Below are 24,685 nucleotides of genomic sequence, written 5' to 3'. Positions count from 1 at the left end.
GTGGGACAGCAATGAAGAGTTATTTACTGGATCCCGAAATCTTATTTTGAATTGTGTCAATTGATGAAAAAAAAAATGATAAAAGACATAAGGGTTAAGGTTCATGCTAGTATGAAACAAAGTGATACATAATGATACAAGGTGACATACTAAATAGATATTCAACCCACTCCATTGGAACTCGGATAAGAAGGCGTTTTTTTTTCGTTATTCATAATCATTTCATAGGAGTCGTCAACATTCATGAAATTTCATATTTAAGTTAGTTTTAATCTTGACTAGCAGGCCATCCGGCGTTGACCGGTTGTAAAATACACTTAAGTATGATATTTTAATTCATGCAGATTCCGTATTTATTATTATAGATTCAATTTTCTATCGATTAGTATATTGTACTCAATACATAATAGTGATTTTAAAAGTGAAAAAAAATATGACTTAAGTGCCAGCAACTAGAATCGAAACCCAAAACACATAGCTCTCTAGCCTTATCGGTTACCATCGTTACTACGCCATTACGCATATAAAAAATAAAGTTGTAAAATGTATAAATGTATGTGAAGTACAAAACTCTAAGTCGACTTACGTTTGCCAAGTATCAATGTTTTTTTTCAATTTTGACCCCTTACTGGCTAAAAAAAAAATCGCATTTGTTTACACAGGTCCAAATCCCGATATATAAAGTTTCAAGTCGGTAGACCAAACATTGAAAGAGATCGTTCTTCAGAAATATAGACACAGTCACTTATATATATATATATATATATATATATATATATATATATATATATATATATATATATAGATAGATATATATATATAGATATATATATATATGTATACATATATGTATATATGTATATATATATATACGTATATATATATATTTATATATATGTATATATAATTTAATTTATATATATATATATATATATATATATATATTGGAATTCATTTTTTGAGATGAGTATTTTTTATTTATTAAGATGAGGATAATAGTCCGCAATAAAATAAATTAAGTGATGCCTTATGAATTAAAATCTATAGTAAAACCTTGTTGATAAGGTTGTGTCAGCTGTGTGTGTAATATTTCATAACACAAACAAAAGTTAAACGAAAGAAGCACATAGTCATTGAGAAATCAATAAATATTCAATAAACGTCTTTTTTACATACGTGCGTAGTTTTCATTCTTTGGCCCTAACTTTTTCATGTGTGCCGTTCCTTGTATCGTTGCGTCGTCTAATGATGTTGATCGGCTGTTTCACTTAGACTAGGCACCGCCAAAAGGGGGCAGGCAAGTACTTTTTGACGGACCGTCCTTTTAAAAATCTACCAAAAATCAGGTAATTATCCAATCAATACGAAATTTTCAGCGATTATTAAGAGAATAAACTTTATAACAGTGTACTTATTTTTCATAAACGATATATATATATATATATATATATATATATATATATATATATATATATATTGCTTACAACCCCCATTGTTTTGAGAGGGTTCCAAATATGCTTAAAATAATCATCTGAATCTGAACAAAACATATTTTGTTGTTGTAAGGGACAGGATTATAGATTTAAAAAAAATTGCTTGCATACCTTATTTTGACGTATGAATATTTTGAAGTGTGAAATTCGGTAAATATGTTAAGTAAAATAATTAATTTAAGTTAAGCAAAACAAAAAATTTTTTTTTTTATATTTATACGAAAAAAGCCATTTTAAAATCTTTGATAAATAAATTAACAATTTTTTTTAGCGAGCCGAATAATGCATGACCCTTATTAAACAGGGAATGCTTTGAAGAATCGATACGAAAAAAAAAAAAATTCGATAAATATTGTGCCCTTTGTGTTAAAAATAGCATCATTTTTTCGATCCCGTTTGAAACGTTTGTCGCCTTTCGACCGTAGGGTGGACCAAACACGCTGAAATAATATTTTTTTATTCTGCTTTAAATTGCCCCTTCCCCCATTTTGGGGGAGCCTGGCCCTCCCACACATGCATATTAAAAACCAAACTCATACAAATGGTCACCCATCTGGTACTGGCCAGCCTCAGCGTTAATAATTCATTGAAATTTTCGTCACTGAAAAATAAGTTTTTTTTTGCCTGTTTGGTGTTCCATAGTTTGCTTTTTATTAAGTACAAACGTAAACATTGTCTAGATCGACGCGAAGTAACTGGTTGCCTATATGAATAAGTGGAATTATTTGAAATTCAGGTACTTATATTATAATATTTTTGCATATTCTCATAGAAAATCACCCTAAATCTTAGTTAGACAACAAATAAATAAATTAATTATTTCAAAAACCTTTTTTTAAAAATAAAAAAATGTCAATTGTTAACTTTTTGGGAAAATTTAATATTTAAAATTTAATTAAAAATAGTAGAAAAAGTTTTACGTTATTCTGTTTTCTATATGATAAAATTCAGGGTTTTATCTTTTATCTTTCTGGAAAAGAAAGTTACTCGGAAATAATGGATTTTAATAAATGTAATTTCGTTTTAAAAAACAACAACTTGATTTTGCGGCCATTTTTGGCTGTGCCTAATTTAATTCATACAGAAACTGAGACATGTACAAGCGAGTATTATACATTTTTTTCTATAAGTAAAAAAGAGAAATCCAAACCTAAATACAGTGAGTCAAGTACGATAACCATTAGGCCGGCTTGACATGATTAAAAAAAGTGTTTTCAAACATACTTATTTTTTACAATGGTAATCTCGTTTTAAAAAACAACAACAACTTGATTTTTCGGCCATTTTTGGCGGTGTCTAACTTAGGCGAATAAAACTCATGCATGGAAACTAAACGAGGTTCGTTTGCGGTTTTAAAGGTTTTATTGGAGAGAGAAGTTCCCAGTGTACCGTGGTAAGTTCGCAAGTAGAGCAGACAATCAATCGATTTGATTGAAAAATGGTTGATTTCACCAATTTCGATGACAATAAAAGTAAGTGGGGAACATTCGTTGATCTTCATACCATCTCAGTCAATATCGGGTCTCCTTGCTAGTGTATATATAAATTCAGTAAAGGGATCAGGTATTTAATAATAAGAGCATATTATTTATTCAGATTAACATGGAACCTCAATTTCCAATGATCTGTATCTGAATGAATAATATTTATTCCAGAAGCAATGTGTATTGTTATATATAATATTTATTCCAGAAGCAATGTGTATTGTTATATATAATATTTATTCCAGAAGCAATGTGTATTGTTTGGGATAACTTAAGAACCCCCCCCCAAAAAAAAACCCCAAAAAACAAACAAACAAAAATAGATTAATTAAATTTAGGGTAAATGTCAAGATTCAAGTTGATAACATAAAAATTCCTTTTATTAGATGTTTCTTTCCCTTAAAAACGAAGAATTTTCCTCTCGTGAGTTTTTTTTTTAATTGGTTCTAACGTAAAAATAGATCGTTAAAAAAAAACAATAAACAAAATTAAAAAAAAAAAGCTAAAAGAAAATGAGAGACAATCGGTGGAGCAAATAAATAAACGCGCACATGTTTCCGACCAAACACAATATCCAACCAAATAAACGAAAACAAGAAAACCATTGTTCAATTGGGGGCTTAACAACTTTTCATAGTTCTTTGTATTGTTTCACAAATGCAAAATGGACGTTTTTTTCAAGTGTTTACTCGTGCGTAAAATATATGTATATTCACTGATAAAATATTAAACATTAGCAATAACATTAAGAAATACAGCGTTCCCAATCTACCTTTATTCAAAACAAACCAATAATATAAGACGAAAAATGCAAATAATAAATACGCATAAACAGTCACACATTGTAATCGTTATCAATCTCTGACAAGGAGTATATATTAACAGCTATTTTTACCGGTTAAACACCAAAATCGAATTTGTTGCACAAATTTGAATTTCCTGTATATCAAGTTTGAAGTCTGTAGATAAAAAATGCATGAGAGGCCTTCAATATGTTTCCAGACATTTTATACAGACATTCAGAATTGTCGTAGACTCTTGAAAATTCAGTAGGTTATTACTATACATCTTATGAGATGACTGACCAGTTTTTATGATTACATATTTAAATGAACTACTACAGCAGGAATTGGAATACACCCTACCTGATTGTCGCAACTGGTGAATTTCAAAAGTGCAATCTGGACGTGAGGACACTTTAGAAGAACGATATGCAATAAAATTATCTTTTAAACTTAGAAAAAATGCCACACAAACGTATGGAATTCTTCAGACTGCTTTTGGGACATGTTGCATGAATCAAGCATTAGTTTTTGAGCGGCATAAGAGATTCAATAAAGGCAATCAATCTGCGAGAGATGATGAGAGGTGTGGAAGGGGTAAGGAAGTCAGAACACTTGAGTTGATTGGCCAAATAAAGAATTTCATGGATAAGGACCGTGATGTGTCTATAGAGACAATAAGTGCACAGTTTGATCATGTCAGTATGGGAATTATGCACACAATTATTTGCGAGGAATTGAAGATGCGGGAGATTTGCACAAAGTTTGTCCCAAGAGTACACAGACTATTTGACCAAGATGGGCATCAAGACAGTTCCTAACTCTCCCTATAGTCAGACCTTGCTCTCTGTGAACTTTGGTTATTTCCCAAGCCCAAGGAAACTCTTAGAGGCCATGGGTCTTCCAGAAGTTGTTGGAACGGTACAAGCGCATTGCATCCAGAGAAGATCACTTCGAAGGGGAGCAGAATTTCTATGCATGTACTATCAATAAAAGTGTCCATACGAAAACAGTCTGGAAACTTATTGAAGGCACCTTATTTGGAGGCACTATATACTAGTTGGACGCCTGACGTTGTCCGGTCGTACAATACGCTTAAACATGATATTTTAATTTATGTAGATTGCGTATGCATTATTATAGAATCAATCTTCTATTGATTATTATATACAGGGTTACCCCCCCCCCCCAAATGGACCCCAACTCTAATCAGGTCCCGTTTCTTAGTGTTTTGTCCGAATGAAATAAAACTTTGCTCATAACTAGTTTATTATATTCAAAACTTCACATCAAAACACTAGAGTCTTTGGCATTTTTTCTCTATTTTATAGCATATGTTCTAGATGGCCTCCATTTAGTTTTATTTTTTTTGGGGGTCACCCTGTATTACGAGGTATAATTTGCCCGGTGGATTAATTCACACACACAAAAAAAATTAAAAACAATAATGATAATATCGTTTATCAAATTCCGTCTATATTTGTTTACAGTATCACGTCAGCTGATATTTGGATTTGACGATGAATGCCATGGAAAAGTCACTTCTGATTAATGTTTAATCTTAAAATATGCAAACGAAGAAATGATTTGCAATGATTTTAAATGGTACCTTTTTCTTTTATCGTAAATGAAACTCATTAATAAGAAAAAAAAAATGAAATAAAACGGTGAAGTACACTGGGCTTGAACTGGTGATCATTCAATCTATAGTCGAACGTTTTACCACTGAGCTATATCACCAGATGGCAATAAATCTGTTTTTTAAGAAATCATTTCCTGAGATTTTATTATTTCCCTTGACTGGTGTAACGTAAAATAGTCCCCTCTAAAAATTATTTTTTTTTATCTATAAGCTGACTATTTTTAGGATCGGATTTTTTTTTCGATTTTCGATACGTATTTGATCAATTTTTGTATAAAAAATATCTAAAAACACTGCCAGATATATAAATGACCTTTGTGTAAAATTTACAAAAGATAGGCTCAGCCATTTCGGAATCTATGAGGAAAGAACTAACACACACAATCTGACTTTTATAAAATAGTAGATAATGTTATGTTTGTATGGTTGTTCATTCCTACATGTTAACTTAATGAAGTAACGATATTTACAAGATCACGCTCAATATCAAGTAGTAATTTAGTATGAAGTTTTATTTGTACACGCACTTTTTTGACAGCACGTATGCATACATGTTTCAGCTGCAGCATCTAAACATGAACGTTAGTATCATTATATGTTGATTTTAATGTTTGCAGCTGGACTTAAAATTGGTGCAGACCTATTCTGTTTTCTCTTTTAAAATTCATTAATTTTTATTCTTCTGATGAGACAGAGCGGAAAATATTAAAAAGTTGACATAATAATTATATGATTGTTTCTGATCTTCGAAACAGGTGCTGTCAAGAATTGAACATTTTAACATGCTGAAAGAAATAAACGATAACATCTTGGAATTTGAAATAATAACTTTTTGTCATTTATTTGTATATGCTCTGGATTTTTATGTCACTTACAATGAACTTCACAAATAAAAATGTTTGGTATACATAAAAGAGTGAAACACAATTGAATAAGTATATTTTCCCCAAAATACACACATACTCACATATACACACATATATATTTATATGCATATATATGCATATATATATATATACACATAAAAATATATAATTATATATATACATAACGAACTTTTCTGTCGTTTCAAGACTCATCAGTGTGGTTAACTATTATATATCTAAATATCTATCTAGATATCTATCTCTCTTCATCTATTATATAAATCTCACCTGTCTGTTTGAATGCATGTATGTATGTATGTGCGGTCGATCAACAGGCAAAAATCACACAAATTCTCCCAACTGATTTTGCCGCTTCTCAAACGTCAAATGATTTGTCCATCCTCTGCCACCGACAAGTGACCTGTTTTTATAAGGCATGCGCACATGATCTCGCGAGACTTCGTTCACTACAAAACGTCACGGCCGCCATGATGGACTCTTTCTTTCTTTCTTAATGCACGCGACTGACAGGACAGACAGACACGAGGACGTTTGTACGGTAAGCCATTTTCCCCACAGGCCAGTTCTTTTTCGTGTATGCTAAGTACCAATTTTTGGAAGATTTCTAGGTTTTATGACGTCAAGCTGACCCTTTTTCGACATAATCACCCAGAATTATACTTTTTATCATTAAAACATGGCATTTTACCTCCACCAACTTATTCTAAAATGCTTCACGTATTGCGTACATATGAACAAAAACAAAACGTAAAAAACGACACGTGGTCAAAGCAAAAAAAAAAAAATTGACTTGGTTTATCAAAACCAATGTTATATTTAGACTTAGATTTGACCTAAATCAGTTGAAAAAAAAACTGCTTCTGTGGTACCAGTTTTCAAGAATTCTGGCGAAAGAACTGACCCATTACATTATCGCCCCATGAGCCTCCTCCCTCTCTTCGCCAAGATGAGTCCATAATTAATCAAGCTCTCGTCCAACATCTTACAGATACGAAACTTCTGACCGTCCAACAATATGGATTTAGACAAGCCCATTCCACAGCAGATATCCTAACTGTACTCTCTGAACATATATACCATTCACTAGAAAAACCAGGGGAGGGTAGAGCGGTAGCTCTAGATATATCTAAGGCTTTTGACAAGGTATGGCATGAAGGTTTTCTAAAAAAAATCAGATCATACGGTATCACTGGAAGAATACTTTAAATAATTAAATCCTCCTTAGATAAGAGAAAAATCCAGGTTGTCCTCGACGGTCGTACATCTAAACAATGTTATATAAATGCGGGGGTGCCTCAGGGATCTATCCTTGGACCTTTATTATTCCTTATATTCATAAATGACCTCCCTGACAAAATTGTCTGTGAGATGGGTATATATGTTGATGACACCACGCTCTATAACAGGCACGACAGGAAAACAAATGAACATATATCTAAGGAAATGGCAGAAACACCAGAGGATGACCTCCAATCTGTAGTGGAATGGGGACAAAAATGGATGGTCACATTCAATGCCGTGAAGACTAAACTTGTTTCCTTCAATAATTACAAGAAACCTTCTCTACTGCCAATAGCAATGGCCAAAGACTCATTATCTAAAAGTACTTCTTTAAACTCCTCGGCCTAACGTTCACAGGAAACATGAGTTGGAACAATTACATTGAGAGCATTGCCAGGACCGCTGCTAAGATGGTAGGTTCTCTCTACCGTGCTAGAAAGCTACTAATGCCCGAAAGTATCCTGTACCTCTATAAGGCCACCATTCGCCCATCTATGGAGTATTGTTGTCATATTTAGGCTGGTGCATCTGCTACTAGTCTCTAGCTTCAAAAGAGAGTGGCCAACCTGATAGGTCCTGAAATGTCATCTAAGCTTCAGCCTCTGCCCCATCGACGAAATGTTGCATCCTTCTGCCTGTTCTACAAGTATTTTAATGGTGAATGCTCCAACGAACTGCAAGCACTTGTATCCCCTCAACGTAAATACCCCCAACAAACCCGACAAGCAGTTAAATCCCACCCCTTCACAGTGGAGATCCCTAGACGCAAGAGATCTTTCTACTCCATTAGTTTCTTTCCCAGAACCGCTAGACTTTGGAATTCCTTTCCGGGTCCCTGCTTCCTCAACTGTACTGACATGCGAAAGTTCAAGTGCAACGCAAAACGACAACTTGCTGCCCAACTCCCCACATAGTGCCCTTGTAGCTTATGTTCCTGATAGTAGCCTCCTTTGTCAAAGTGGCAGTGTGCCTTGTTTGGGTTTAAAATGTAAAAAAAAAAAAAGAACATTTTTGTCGAGATTCGAAAACAGGTGGCTACTGTAATAATCAGCGTTGTTACCTCTGAACTATCTCAGCAAGTAATGTAGTTATTTTCTTTTATTGTATTTGAAAGGTTCAGTTATCACATACTAATATATTTCTAAAAATCCTGGGCGAGTTTTTGGGCGGATGTCATTAAATGCAAATAACTTAGTGTTGTATTCAAAAATGTGCTCTTCTCGTGCACAGAATAGGGGGGAAAACACAGGAAAATTGTGTGTGTGTATATATATATATATATATATATATATATATATATATATATATATATAATAAATAGTAGTAAGCTATAAATTATACAAGGCAATTAAGCTGCACAGTATATTCCGCGTTTCATCCACGCTAGGATTCATCAGGCTTATATATATATATATATATATATATATATATATATATATATATATATATATATATATATATATATATATAAAATATATTTTAGTCATCGACATACAGACCTGTTTCGTTGTTTCACAACTCATCAGTGCCGCTAGACTAACACCTCTCCCAAGCCGAGGATCGAACCTAGAACCGTCGTGATGACAGTCGGCAGTCCTACCCCCTGACTACGGAATCGGTGGCCGAAATTAAACTGTCCGAATGCCTATTTAAATAAACATCCGTCCGCCACTCGTAGAGGGCTCAAACGTTTTGTTTGTAAACAAATCGCGAGCTTCGCATTATTTCAGCTAAATTAAGTAGCGAGTAAGATAATTTACGAGAGTGCTCTACCGAAGAGGGGAGCTTTATAAAATATATTTTAGTCATCGACATACAGACCTGTTTCGTTGTTTCACAACTCATCAGTGCCGCTAGACTAACACCTCTCCCAAGCCGAGGATCGAACCTAGATATATATGGCGAGTGGCGGACGGATGTTTATTTAAATAGGCATTCGGACAGTTTAATTACGTATATATATATATATATATATATATATATATATATATATATATATTCACTATATTTATCTGTACTTACATTGAGCTTCATAAATAAGGATTGGTACATACTATGAGCAAATATATTTCTGCAGAAATATATATATATATATATATATATATATATATATATAAGCTAGATAAGACACTGATAGAATTCAGATGAAAAATCCTGATAGCTATTACTTGAAGTAATACTTCGCAGCTGACCATTTTGCTAACCGCATTTCATTTCCTCTGATGATGTGAGCCATTATTGAAAATCCATGGATTAAGGAAATTAACATAACCCCTTCTATATATTCCTCCTGTCAAACAATAAATTCTTAAATCGAATATATGTGTCTATTTTTTCAGAATTTAAAATTTAACCACCAAACTTATATATATATATATATATATATATATATATATATATATATATATATATATATATATATATATATATGTACGTATGTATGCATATTGAATTTCCGTGATGGTTCAATTCTAAAATTTTGCCAATCGAATATATATATATATATATATATATATATGTGTGTGTGTGTGTGTGTGTGTATGTATGTATATATATATACAGTGTGTCCGTAACGTTACTATACAGTCTTATTGTTTTATTGTATTGTATTTACAAACCTTGATCGTGACTTGTGCACCAAAGTTTGTCAGAGTGTGGTGTCACATTGTCGAGAATGTATTGGAGCTGAAGGCCTCCAATTTGAATATTTGTCATAGAAATTGTTTGCCTTGATTGTTACAGTCTTTTCGGATGTAACACGTGTATTTTCTGAGATTTTTATAAACATAAAGGGGTTATTTCTTTTTATTTCTTTTGTTACAAATAACTATTTTAATACAATATCTTACTGTATTGTTAATATATTACAGGGTGTCTGTATAGTAACTTGTAAGACACTTATAGTAATTTTACGGACATATATATATATATATATATATATATATATATATATATATATATATATATATATATATACACGATGTACTTTCTCTCCGTGTTCGAGGTATGAGGGTCATAAATTCTTACTGTTATACTCTGCTATCAATGTTTGTGAAACATGTATACCACAAGGTTCCTACAAACTAAGCTGTATAACTCACACCTTACTGGTTCGCGCTTTACGGATATCGATTTATTTTGATGATCGTGTCTTTATATAAGTGTTGGTACCTGCAGTATATTTTCCTTCCATAACTTTTGAAAAAAATTATTGTCTTCATACCAACATGTCTAATATTCAATTTCAGTTTGTCTTCATATCCGAGTAATGGACGCCCAATAATAAAATATAAATAAAACAGATACCGTAAAAATGTTACAACTTTGCTCGAAAATACTATCAATGCATATTCTACACTTTACTGATTGGGATAAAATGCTAACGTTTCTTACAGACACATTCACTCAAAAAGCTTACCTCGAATGCTAAGGGAAACAACCATTCAAATTCCTAAAATTCTCCATATTCTGCTCCTGCTGATGACAATCAGATTCTGTAATTCTCTTCAAAAACTTCAATGACGAATTTTATTATACTTTGACGTGACAATACAGAAGGCCAAACCACTCTCCTTGGCAGTGGTTGATCTCAGTTTCACTTTGCTTTATCCATTGGCAGTTATATGTACAATGTTCACACGTACGCTACAAACAACGTCTACATGTATTAGTACCAGAAGCTAAAACATCACATATTGTGTGTACAAGAGCTTTATCAAAATAACAAAGTCAATGCTTCATTCTTGAAATACATTTGTATTGTTGCAAAGAAAACAGAATACACAAAAACCTCAGCTCACTGCAGCAGCGTCGTCTGTCGGTACTTTCTGTAGACTCGTTTTCACCTCTGTCCCATCTGCTCCAGTGGCCTCTTTTTATAAAAGACAGAGTCCTCCAAATTTGCATACGTGCGCGAGAGCACACGAGATTCTGCGAGACTGCATTGTTATATAAAGCCGCAGGCGCCATCTTGGACCTTTTTCAGCACCATGACGCTGCGTCGTCAAGGCGCACACCGAGGCTGTTTAAGAGGTAAGTCTCCGTTCCCACAATTTTCGCCATAATTTGTTTACAAAAAAGTCATTTGATTTATGTCTTTTCGTATTGAACGGCAAACAACTAACATGCATGAATAGGAACCTTCCTTATTGGTCTTCTTTTTTAAATAGCATTGATCAACTCCACTATTTAAGAATACATTCATAAATAAAGGCTTTTGTCAATTCTAAAATCACATAGCACATATACTTTACTTCAAACAGCAACCAATATTTCTTACTGATGATTAAAGGCAGTTTAAAACTAAAAAAAAAAAAAAAATCTTACTTCGTTCAACTAAACTACAAAACATTTTCACTAGTAAGAATAAATTCCTTTCTGATATTCACACGTCCGTTCACGCCGGATAATTATATTTACACCTGTTATGGTACATCAATAACTTATTTTCATTCATTTTTCTAAAGTTTACCTAACAAACCAGTCATTCACGTCCGTATTAAAATTTTTAATATATTTCATTTCTCTGTTAAAATTGTTTCCAGCAGTTTGTTCGTAGTCACTATTTTATGTGACTCACATACATTGCTGCGCCAGATATTCATATTTTGAATTTTTTAGGGAGGGGGGGCATTCAAATAGAATATTTACTAATATTTTTCTTAATATTTCTCATATCGCTTCAGGCAACGCCGAGCAACGGACCCTGCTAGTTATAAATATATACAAATGAAATCTTAAAAGATTAACCTATTTTATAACAATTTACAGCTTTTCTTATTTTATTCACCAAAGCACCAACTCATTTGAAAACAACGCCTACATTATTTATATTTCATGTCATTCAAGTAGTTTTGTTATTTATATTAGTATACAGTAACTAATGTATGTGTGTATATTACTCATACAAAATCTTACCCCTATTAGAAAGTATCTCTTTGTTACTAGTATTCCAACCGATCGCTAATCAAACGAGCAGAACAACTTGTCTCGCCACAAGGAAGTACATCGACCGTGTGAGTCTATTAATGATTCACCACGCCAAGAAGCATCGTGAATTGGCTTGGCTTTACGAGCGTCTCTTTATTGTTATTATTTGAGGGCGCGCCTTGAGCCTGCTCTCGGCCTGCAATGTTAGCAGGACACTCGATGATATGAATGTATTAAAAAAGTTTTTTTTTTTAATTTACCAGTTGCAGAAATAATATTAAGAATAGTGCGGCAAAAAATGCTTACATGAACTTTAAAATATAAAAGTTACATAATGAATGGACATATGCTGGACAGCGAGTACATCAGCTAGTGTTAATCTTGACAACAGTCGAAATAACTGCAGATCAGACTGACACGAAGTTCGGGAAATAAAACAGTTCCCATGAAAGATGATGCGTAGAAATATCATTTAAGATCAGATTAGGTCAAAATAGAATATAAACAAAGAGACGTGTAAGTAAAGGTTTGAGTTCGGTTTGACTATGGGACGTGCGCGAGGTAGATCGCCAATAATGATGTGCTCACTGAAAGAAAAACCTTGATAATCGCTAAGAGCGAAATGCCCTTATTAGTTTCTGTTCGCTGTGCCCACCCATTTATACTTAATCAGATAGTTAATTTATTAGTTAAGAGTATACTAATCTTTCTATCGTGTGTCAACTATTTCTCTTCAAATTAGACATTAAAAAATCTTCATCGTTTCTAGCTTTCTTTTTTGCACACGTTAACTTATTTTAGGTGACAGGTCATCTCCGCCTCAGTACAGTCCAATAAGTCTCCTGTGTGTCATGAGTAAGTTGCTCGAATCACTATTAAATAAAGAAGTAGACAACCACCTCAGCAGAAACAACCTTCTTAGTGACATGCAATATGGTTTCCGTTCTGCTAGATCTACAGCAGATATGCTAACGGTTATATCTCACAGGATTAGTGAATCTCTCGACAAAGGCTTCCTTTCTAGGGCAATTGCTCTTGACATATCCAACGCCTTTGATAAGGTATGGCATAAAGGCCTACTTCACAAGATTTCCAGCTACGGTTTATCTGGAAATGTTTGCTCAGTTATTAAATCATTTCTCTCTGCTAGGCTCATAAGAGTAGTGGTTGATGGGCAGAAATCAGAAACCCACAGCATTAATGCTGGTGTCCCTCAAGGCTCAATCCTGGGCCCAACTCTCTTCCTGATCTACATCAATGATCTCCCAAAACATATACTTAAACCATTCGTTGACATCTATGCTGATGACACGACCATCTATGGCAACACATCAAAGGCCGTAAATGACACAGTTCTCTCGGATTCTCTCTCCTCTGATCTTGAGCGTGCGGTACAATGGTGAAAGAGGTGGCTGGTTACCTTTAATGCATCTAAAACCAAGCTTCTATCATTACACCATCGACGCTCTGATCCCCATCTGGCATCAGTTGAAATGGATGGCTCTCGTCTTGGGAAGGCTCCATGTTTTGACAAGCTTCTGGGCTTGACCTTTACTCCTGGTCTGAAATAGAACACGTACATCAAATCTGTTTCCAAGGTCGCTGGAAAAATGGTAGGATCCTTCTACCACCCTAGAAGATATCTCACTGCTGACGCAATTCTCTATCTATATAAAAGACAAGTATATTCAAGGATGGAGTACTGCTGCCACATCTATGTAGGAGCTGCTAAAAACAGCATATCCTTCCTTGACAGAGTACAAAATAGACTCCGTGGCTTAGTGGGGGATGCCCTTTTCTTTTCCCTGCAACCTTTTTCATACTAAAGGGATGTTGTGAGCATGTCGTTGTTTTATCAAAATTTCCATGGGAAGTGCTCGTCCGAGCTCCACTCTCCGGTCCCCCTCGCAAATCTTTCACGAAAAAACACCCGTTTAGCTGAAACCACTGTCTGTAATTGTCCCCATTCTTTATCTGTGCCTAAATCAAAGCGTAGATTCCATGAACAAAGCTTCTTTCTTAGAAGTGCACGCCTGTGGAACTCTATTCCGTTTGCCTGTTTCCGACCTGACTACAACTTGGATGTCTTCAAGTCTAACATAAACAAGTACCTGATGAACCGCCCCCTTAAGTAAAACATGTTATTAAATCTCCAATACTAACGATTACTACGATACTATCCTATTGATTACTGTACATGCAATAACCCTTATCACCGAGTGGCTTCCGGGCCTTGATAAGTGTTGACCGCCATGCAAAAAAAAAAAAAAAAAAAAAAAAAAAAAAAAAAAAAAAACCCAAACCAAACAACAAACAAACAATGGAAATACTTAAAGTAAACTACTATTTGGATTTCCTTGTCGTTTTGTCTCAGGTGAAAATAAAAAAGGAGAGAGAAAAAAAAAGAGAAGCATCTATTAAATGTTATACGTAGTGCATGTGTTGTCGAAAATTCAAGTCCTTTCAATTGTGACGGATGTAGGGTTACTTCATATACACGAGTAAGCACAAGTTATGCGCAGACCTATTTAGATAAACGGACTCAATTATGAATTCGCTGTATATGTTTTTTTTTTTCCATTTCCAAAAGCGGAGATGGGAAATGCTAAAAAGTATCGTTCCTCATAATTAAGCAATCTCATATTTGCACGTATTAAATGACCTACAAAAATCTTTAATGCCTTCTCAAATGCTAATGACCCAGTGAAATAGGTACACTTGTATAACAAAAAATACACCTTTCTTATTAAAATTTTACGACAGTTGAAGCACTCATATATGTTAATCGTACCAACTATTATATCACGCACATTTTTTAAAGAAAAATATTGGGACACCATTGAGTTCATTTTTTTTTTTCGGTTAAGAAGAAGTTGTAAAAGTTAGTTAAATAAATAAATAAATAAATAAATAAATAAATAAAACGTAATATTTGGATTATTCGGACCATTCCTTTATTTTAAATATTTTTATTTTTAGTCATTGTCAAGTCCTGGTGTATCTTGCGAACTTGGAAATGTTTCTGCCGAACGCGGCAATCTTCACGAAATTCCGAACGGAACCCTTTATATATATATATATATATATATATATATATATATATATATATATATATATATATATATATATATATATATATATATATATATATATATATATATATATTGCCTGTCTAGCCGCACTAATGAGCTGTGAAACAGCGAAATATTACTGTATGTGGATGACTATAATGCTCCCTATCGTGGGTTGAGCATATTGGGAAATGACATACAAACTGCCATTAGCGCAAAAAAAAAAAACCCGCGGAGACATTTGGACGATGTCAAAACATCGTTTATTCATTACCCTCACAGCAGCAGCATCCGTATACCGTAATGGTGAGAAACCTTGACTGTCATTTATGCGGTTGGGTTTCGATCCTGCCTTGGGGCATTGATGAGCTGTGAAACAGTGAAACAGTACTGTATATGAATGACTATATATATATATATATATATATATATATATATATATATATATATATATATAATAAAAATTACAATTAAATTTACCAAAATGATTCAAGATTCAAGATGGTAAAACTAAAGTATATTATAAATATTAAGGAATTACTATTTATAAAGTTATCTCAGCCAGATGTAAAAGCTCGATAAAACCAAATAGGAGATAGAGCTTATAATGCGAGAAAACAGTTAATAAAACATGTTAAAAACACTTTGGAAAAGAGTTAAAAACATATTTAATCTGAAAAAGAAATACTTAATAAGTGGATAGTCCTAAATCCGTGGAGTTTCGAAGAAATACTTTCCTTCTCATCAGAGGGTAGGAATTAGCAAAATGCGGGATCGGATTTTGCATACAAAAGTATTTGATGAAACAACAAGTAAGTCAAAGATCTTACTTGATAACAAAACAGTGAAACAGAGGGAATATGGGGAAGAAAAGGGTGATTACACGTGAATGGATAGTCTGGTGAAAGATAAATAATCCAACGACGGTAAAATACAAAAATATGTCTTCGAGAAAGTTAATTGAATTTTCATTTGCACAAGTAAAATCTAAGGAAATCCCGTAATTGAAAGATGGTCCAAAATAATGCAAAGGCCGGAATCCATGGAATAATTCACAAATATTTACAAGGGAAAAGGGGAAACATCCCAATAATACTAATAAAAGAAAAATAAGATATGCTTTTCACACAGCTGTCGAGATATAAATATAAATAAGAAAGATCAGGGAAGAAGAGGAAAATAAATAAATGGTGATAGAATTAAATATAAAATAGAAAAACAAATGTCAAAATGAATCAGAAAGGAATTGTTAAATGGCGCGAAAAAATATATAGGGAAAAATAATATAGGTCAACTGAAATGTACAGGTTATTACTTAAGAAAATGCCAGCAAGAGTTGTTAAAAGACACTAAATGGAAAATAAATAAATAAATTAATTAATTAATAAATACATAGAAAATAAATAATAAATAAACAATACATAAATAAATAAAAAATAAAATATAAAATAAAAAATAAAAATTATTTAAGGGGAGATGATGGCCGGTATCTGCAAATTCAGGAAAAAGCAAGAAAGTACGTAAATAAATGCATATAGTAAAATATAAGTAAATATACATACAAGATATGAAAGTTTGGGTAGATTGATATATTAGATAGATAGGAATATTTAAAGACTAAAACAGAAATTGCAGATAAAAAAACCGGCCAAGCAAAGAAGAAATAAAGAATTAAAATAAAGGATTATTAAATTATAAAGTATTAAGAAAGTATGTAGACAAATGATAAAGTTAAAGGAAAAATTATATATCTATCTAAAAGGTAAAAGTAATAACTATGTAATTTCAAAATTGCCATAATTAAATTTGGACTCATGTTTACAGAAAGAGATTAGTTCATTTTTAGAATTTATTATATTGTTACTTTGAGGGGAAGTAATTATAGTTATAGCTTCGGTTGTGCAGAGGCGACATGACTTAGAACCTGGAGTATAAGACTTAACTTTTTTATGATGGTCCATTTGATTGAGAAGAGGGTATTATTAAAGTTAAGTTTGCTTGCTTTTCTTTGACGTTTTAGTTGAACGCCGTAAGAGTTCTTTTCTAAAAACAGTCTACCGCAAGCCGACATTTAGCAGCCTATATATGAATTGGCGTTCATTTGTGCCTACTTCCAGGAAAATAGGTCTTAATCAGATGTTAGTGTATAGATCCCTTAGAATTTGTTTGTCTGGTAAGCTAGAATGCGAATTGAAGATCGTCAAAGACATTTTCATTAAAAAGGGTTATCCGGTGAATTTAATTGATTATATTATCAAAAATTAAGTTAAAAAATACAATTCTCCTGCGGTCTTTGGTTCTTCCAGGTGTCCTGTCTACTTAAAGGTCTCTGGGATTGGGGAGACCTGTCAGTGTTTGGGTAGAGGGATCATTAAATCTGTGTCAAATTGCTACCCGTCCGTTGCTCTAAGTTTGGTCTTTGGTGTAAAGTCTGCATTTCCCCTAGTTGTTAAGGATGGTTTACCTTACATCACAAAAAGTAATGTAGTTTATGAATTTAATTGTCAGTGCGCTGCTGACTATGTGCGTCGAACCCCCTTAAATTTTTAGACTCGAATCAACCAACATGTTCCAGCAAAAATAAGATTGGGCAAGCCTTGTCGCTCTTATTTCCTTTTTTCCACCTTGGAATCTTTCATTGGCCAACACCTCAATGAAAATTCAGCCTGTGCGAGTGTGTATAAAATGGAGTGTTTTAGAATTTTCCACCGGGATGACTCTCAAAATCACTTGCGGATTTTGAAAAAAAAAAAACATTATTAGATTAGCTATCCGTACAACAACAGGTGGTATAATCTTTAATTCTTTCAGGTATGGCATTTATCTATTTTTCTGTGTAGATTCCCGACTAGTTACGCTATACAAATATAGATAGTGATGTAGCATCTTTATAGCAAATTTTATCGAAAATAAATTGTACATTTATACACAAAGTTCTCTGTTACGTTCAAAATTTTGTGCAACTTAAAGATGATCGAGTTCGGTAAGATTCGCCTAAAGAGCAGCCGAAACTTTCTGATGAGAACTGAGCACGAGTAATAAAAAAAATAAAATAAAATAAATAAATAAAATACAATTTATCAATCCTTATTTTTAAAATTTCAAATAAATAAATAAATAAATGAACACATGTTACGAACAAACATGCCAAGACAAATATTTGATGACCAATTTTGTATTACATGATTTAAAAGAGAATGTCGTTTCAAATTAAAAAAGTAAATAAATAAATAAGTATAACATACACGTCCTGAACATTTTACCGGTTTTTAGGTACTATTTATCTCCGGATGATCTTCGTCCAGTCCTAACAAACAATGGATGATTGGTTGTGCGTGTAACTGTAAAGCAAGAGTTGCGCAATCAACAACCACGCTTCTAAGTCAGCATTGACTAGTTCTATTGTTGAGGAGAAATCTAGGACGACGTGAAGAAAAGCGAAAAGCACATACAACACCTTGTATTCTAAATTATCACTCATTAAGTAATGACCAGGTTCAACGTCTCTTTCCTTCGATGATCTAACGATTCGACTTAATTATGTTTCTATAAATCGAAAATCAGTCCCCCCCACCCCCCAAAAAAACTTGGAAAAAAGACTAAGAGAAATTGGAATCGACGGGAAGACTGAGATTATGCAACGAATGATAACGATGAAAAAACAGCTAAATTCTTCCGCTTTATTCACTGGTTTTGTTTCTCTTCGTGGCTATTTGTTGATCTGGATATCTAACTTGGTTTCCCATCCAGACTTTGCTGGTCCATTCTTTGCTGAGCTTTTGTTTCCATTTTTAGTCTTATACTGAGGGCATAAATTAAGTTGTTTACACGTGTTGATAGTATTTGTTGAGATATATGAGAGGCATCTATTGACATTTTCTGTCTCTAATTTTGAGTTCTTCCATTGTTTATTCCTTAGTGATGAGAGATTTGTATTGTCCTTGTTCATAATTTCATTGATGTGTTCAACTTTCACCACATATTCTTCGATGATTTGTGTGTTTTCATAGTTACTGATGTCCACAGATTTAGTTTATTTTTGTGTTATGTCAGTCTTCTACCTTGGAGTTTACACTGGAAGATGTTTCCGGATGTTCTGTTATACCTTTCTTTTTGTTTCGATTGGTTCCAGTTACGCTAACTATTCTCTCTTGATTATTATTCTTTGTGCATATAGAAAAGAGGGTTGCCTTTTTTTTTTATTGTTCTTGGCCTTCGGGCCGGGATCAAAGTGTAGTATCTTTTCCGGCAGATACTGCACTTAAGATAATTTGTACCAGTCAATGGAAGGGAAACCCTCTATACTGGGACAATTATTATTTTTGGTAACCAGAGTGCCCCCTTTTTGCCTACTTTTAGGGGAGCTGGTTTTTACCTCACATTAAAAACGGCCTTGTGCCTAATTTGCTCAGTGGGGGAGCAAATAAATACCATCTTTTCCGGCAGATACTGCAAGCAAAGACAAGATGTGGGGGCAACCCCACATACCTGACCTTTAACCAGCTCCCATTTCCCACCTCTTGGGAGCTGGTCCCCTTTTTCCCTTCCCCCTTCCTTCACTCCTCACATTAAAAATTGGCCTTGTGCCTAATTTGCTCGGTGGGGGAGCAAATAAATACCATCTGTTCCGGCAGATACTGCAAGCAAAGACCATATGTGGGGGTAACCCCACATATAAGACCTTGGTCAATGTAGGGGAAACCCTGCATATCAATTGTCACTATCCAACTCCCCTACTCTCCGGGGAGTTGGTCCCTATCCTCCCTTCACTCCTCACATTAAAAATCGGCCTTGTGCCTAATTTGCTCAGTGGGGGAGCAAATAAATATCTTAGCCTTCGGGCCGGGATCAAAGTGTAGCATCTGTTCTGCAGATGCTGCAATCAAGATAATTTGTACCAGTCAATAGAGGGGAAACCCTCTATACTGGGACAATTATTATTTTTAGTCACAACCAGAGTGCCCCCTTTTTTACCCTACTTTTAGGGGAGCTGGTTTTCGCCCCATATTAAAAACGGCCTTGTGCCTAATTTGCTTTCGTGGGGAAGCAAATAAATACAAAAAAATCTTCTTTGTGCATATTCGTGAAAAACACTCAACCGTCTGAGAACAGAAATGGAACGATGAAAAGTTGCTATAATTAGATATCATGGGCCTAACGTAGACAGACTGGCAGTTGTGGGCAGTGTAATATATAGAATTTGAAGTTGGAGCTGATTGCTTTTAGATTAGAAGTTATTAGCACAGGTTGCTTGTTTATAAAAAAAGTGTCATAACAAAGTCAGGGTTGACAAGTAGTGGGACGTGATTTTTGGGGGAAGATTTATACGAGTTAGCGATGAGTCTGTTTTTGGGCAAGTCAAAGAGAGCAAGTTAGAAAAAGTCTGTTTCTGATTTCCTGAGAATATGGATCAGCAGACTTCTCGTGGAAACGACGAGATGGAAATACAACTATAGAAAAATAGACACCATCTCCTTCTTTCCAAGAAATGATGACGTGACTTCGACCGTGGAAAACCATGTGACTGAATAAAACCAATTTCTCCAGAAGGAAATGAGACTTGCGTCTGTTGCTATGCACTGAGAGAGCTTTTGTTCCAGATGCGATGAACAGCGAGACACAAACCACGAGCGAGGGAACATGACCAAAGGGCACGAGAGCGGGATATGACAGATACGTTCGGTTTCGTTTTTATACCCCACAAATGGTTGATGTACCTTAATTGTGAAGCTTGATGCAATGCGACAATGGGGAAACAATACGGACCCAGCCATCTGTAAATATAGAGTTTCTCACTCCGTTGCATTGTTGTTCTATTCCGCAAGATCTTTCAGGTTTCACCGGTGGACAAACGAGGACAGAAAAAGCAGTGTTGCATCGTATGTCCCTTATCTCAATATTCACAGATCGTTGGATCTGTTTTGTTGCGCCATGTGGGTATTGCAACGCCTCACTCCAGTTCTCGGTTCAATGTTTTCCACTGGGGCCAGGGTGCTTCTGAACTGAGGGTCTCAGAAGGAGAAATTTCCATGTCAGTATAAGGGGGCCATTCTCTATCCGTCTAGTCCACAACTGTAGTCTTGTCTCTTCTTGAGATGTTAGAGGTTGGACAAGACCGAAGAAGCTTTTATGTGATTTTAGTCATTGGACTGCTAGTTTCCGTCCGTGAAGATTCTGTGGTCTCTACGCGTTAGCAACTTTCCATCTGTACAAGTTACAAGTTATTCAGGTTGGTAGGCTTTAAGCAGCCAATGATCAAGCGGCAGGTGTTTGAAGAAAGCCAAATTATCTGTTGACTTCTTGACCAGCAATACGTTATTTCGTTACTTGGTAGTTAGTAGACAAGTCTCATAGATAATTCATGCGTTTCAGATGACCTCTTTTGCGTGATTTCTTTTGTAATCGCACCCTATTCCAATTCTATACTCGTTTGCAGTCCATTACTCCCTCTGCGTTGTTAGTTTGCTATATTGTTCGTTTCTACTCATCTCTGTTCTTGTCGTATCTGAAATTCGAGTTACTTAGTTATTTACTTCTTCTTTCTTCTTCTTCTTCTTCTTCTTCTTCTTCTTCTTCTTCTTCTTCTTCTTCTTCTTCTTTTTCGTTTTTGTCTTTTTTGTCCAGAGATTACTACTGATTATTACAGACTAGCGGTGTTTCCTGGCGTATGTTTGACAATAAGTCTACTCAAATTTCCATCACTCTTCACCTTTTTGATAACCTTTGCGTTATCGCAACAGCCCATTACAGTTATATTCTCGCTAGCAACGACCATTGGTCTTCACTGGAATTTAGGTAGCAATAAAGCTCTTCAAGTTGCTTGTACTCTTCGTACTCATCCAACGGAGGTTTGGTTAGGACTCTCCGTTGTACATATTGTTATTGGCGCACCTTTCACACAGGTCATCAAAGATCTCTCATTGAAAACAGCCTGTGATTTCCAGTGCTCTCCACTTCTTTCGATAGCATTTGCAAATAAATTTGCATTATCGCAACTGCCGCTTGCCATTGATTTCTCGTTGGCAGCAGCTATTGGTCTTCACTGGAATTTAAATGGCAACAAGTCTCCCCAAGCTCCTAGTTATCTTCGCACTTATCTAGTGGAGATCTGGTCAGTGCCTTCTCCTCGGTATTTCCTTCCTTCTTGACTCTACTTGTCTGTTTGGTCTAATTATTTTTTTGGGGGGAGGGGGCGATGTGGTAATGGGAGATGGGTGGGGTTAGAGAACTTATAGCTATGCAGCTTCAATGTTCTTGGTTCCATGTGGTGTTTCGTGTTTTGCCTCTGCAGCAGTTTGTCTGGTTCGCGCTTATTGCTCATGTGTGTTAGCCTTTACATTCAAGGGTTTTCTTCAATATTTCAGCTGTTTTCATTATTGTTGTTCGTTGTATTTTTCCAGTCATTCCTTTGATTCCAATTTCTCCCATTCTTTTTCCAAGTTTTTCGGGATTGTTCCTAGTGCTCCTACTATTATTAGTATTATTTTAATTTTCTTCATCTTCCATATCCGTTTCAGCTCTCTGGCTAGCTCTGTGTATTTGCTCCGTTTTTCTTTTTCTTTGATATTCACCTTGTGGTCGGCTGGAACAGCAGAATCTACGAGTTGACAGGATTTTTCTCTCTTGTTAATTATTATGACATCTAGTCTTCTTGCTTGGATGTGTTTATCAGTTTGTATATCTATGTTCCATAGGATTTTGTAATTCTCGTTTTCAAGTACTGTTGCCGGCTTATATTTGTACCACTTGTCTGTGCGTTTGAGATGCAGTTGTTTGCATAATTTCCAATGTCTTGCCCTTCCCACTTGGTCGTATCTGTTTTGGTATTCCTTTTGGGACAGTTTGCTACATTTACTTACTATAAGGTTTATCGTTTTGTCTCTTTGTCCACAGAATCTGCATTTGTTTTTTTTTGTTTTTTGTCGAGCTTTACTTTTATGTGGTTAATTCTTATCGAGTTATCTTGTGCTGCAGTTATTAGAGGTTCAGTTTCATGGCTTATGTGTCCTTTCTGCACGCATGTCCAAGTGTTTTCGTTATTTTCATCTTTTGTCATCCCAATGAATCTTCCATGTAGTTGTTTTTCTTCCCATTTTTCTTTTCTCGTCTTATCCTTTATCTCTCTGTTTTCTATTTTGTCGATTTTTTCAGTGTCTCTCGCTGCCATGATTATGCTTTCCATGTTTTGCGTTATGTATTTTTCTAATTCTTTTTTTGTATGTTTGTGTTATGCACATAGTCTTCTATACAAACTAGCCCTCTTCCGCTTTCTTTACTGTTAACGTAGAGTTGGTCAACATCGTCCTTTGGGAGTAGTTCATTGTGCATGGTCATGAGTTTTCTGGTCTTCCGATCGAGCTATCTCAGTTCTTTTTTTGGTCCACCCTATGAACGTATCTTATTAGCGATACTGCCCATTTATTTATACCTTTTTTTTTAGGTTTCTCCTATACAATTTTGTTTCTAGAAGTTTTCTTGTCCCCCTGATGTATTGCTTTCCGATTCTCTCTTTCATTTCTGTGGCTTTGATGATGTTTGCTTCCAGAACTCCCAAGTATTTATAGGCGTCTTGTTCCCCTAGCACCCTCATCTCTCTTTGGTTGGATAGTTCCACACCTTCTGTCGTCTCCATTTTCCCCTTTCTTATAACTAGTAGTGCGCACTTTTCCATGCCAAACTCCATTTGGATATCCTAGATGAATCCTAGTAGTGTTTACTAGTGAAACGTTGAACCTGGTCGGTCAGTACTAAATATGTGACCATTTGGGACTTTCAGGTGCTGTATGTGCTCTCTGCTTATCTCAGCATTGTTTCTAGTTGTCCTGGTATTCTCCTTACCACTGGACTCAAACAGTAGCGATTTAGAAGATGTGTGGTTGAGATTGGGCAACCCTTGCCTTACAATTACAGGCGCAAATACCCCTAAGGGGTATCCTTTGTCTTTCAAGACTGAATGGAAGCATGTATGGATGGAAATGTATTTAAATGTAGATCTATCATTACATTAAATGTGAATAACTTAACGTTTGTTACCTTAAGGCTTTTCCTTATATATTTTAATCACTCGAAATACATGCTAAAATATTCCTCAATTTTGAGATTTAGTTGTTCTGATC

The sequence above is a fragment of the Euprymna scolopes genome, chromosome 2 (assembly GCF_053919585.1).
Source record: "Euprymna scolopes isolate OS-2025 chromosome 2, ASM5391958v1, whole genome shotgun sequence".
In the NCBI taxonomy this organism is placed as follows: domain Eukaryota; kingdom Metazoa; phylum Mollusca; class Cephalopoda; order Sepiida; family Sepiolidae; genus Euprymna; species Euprymna scolopes.
The sequence above is the reverse complement of the archived record's forward strand: the minus strand, read 5'-3'. Positions refer to the sequence as shown.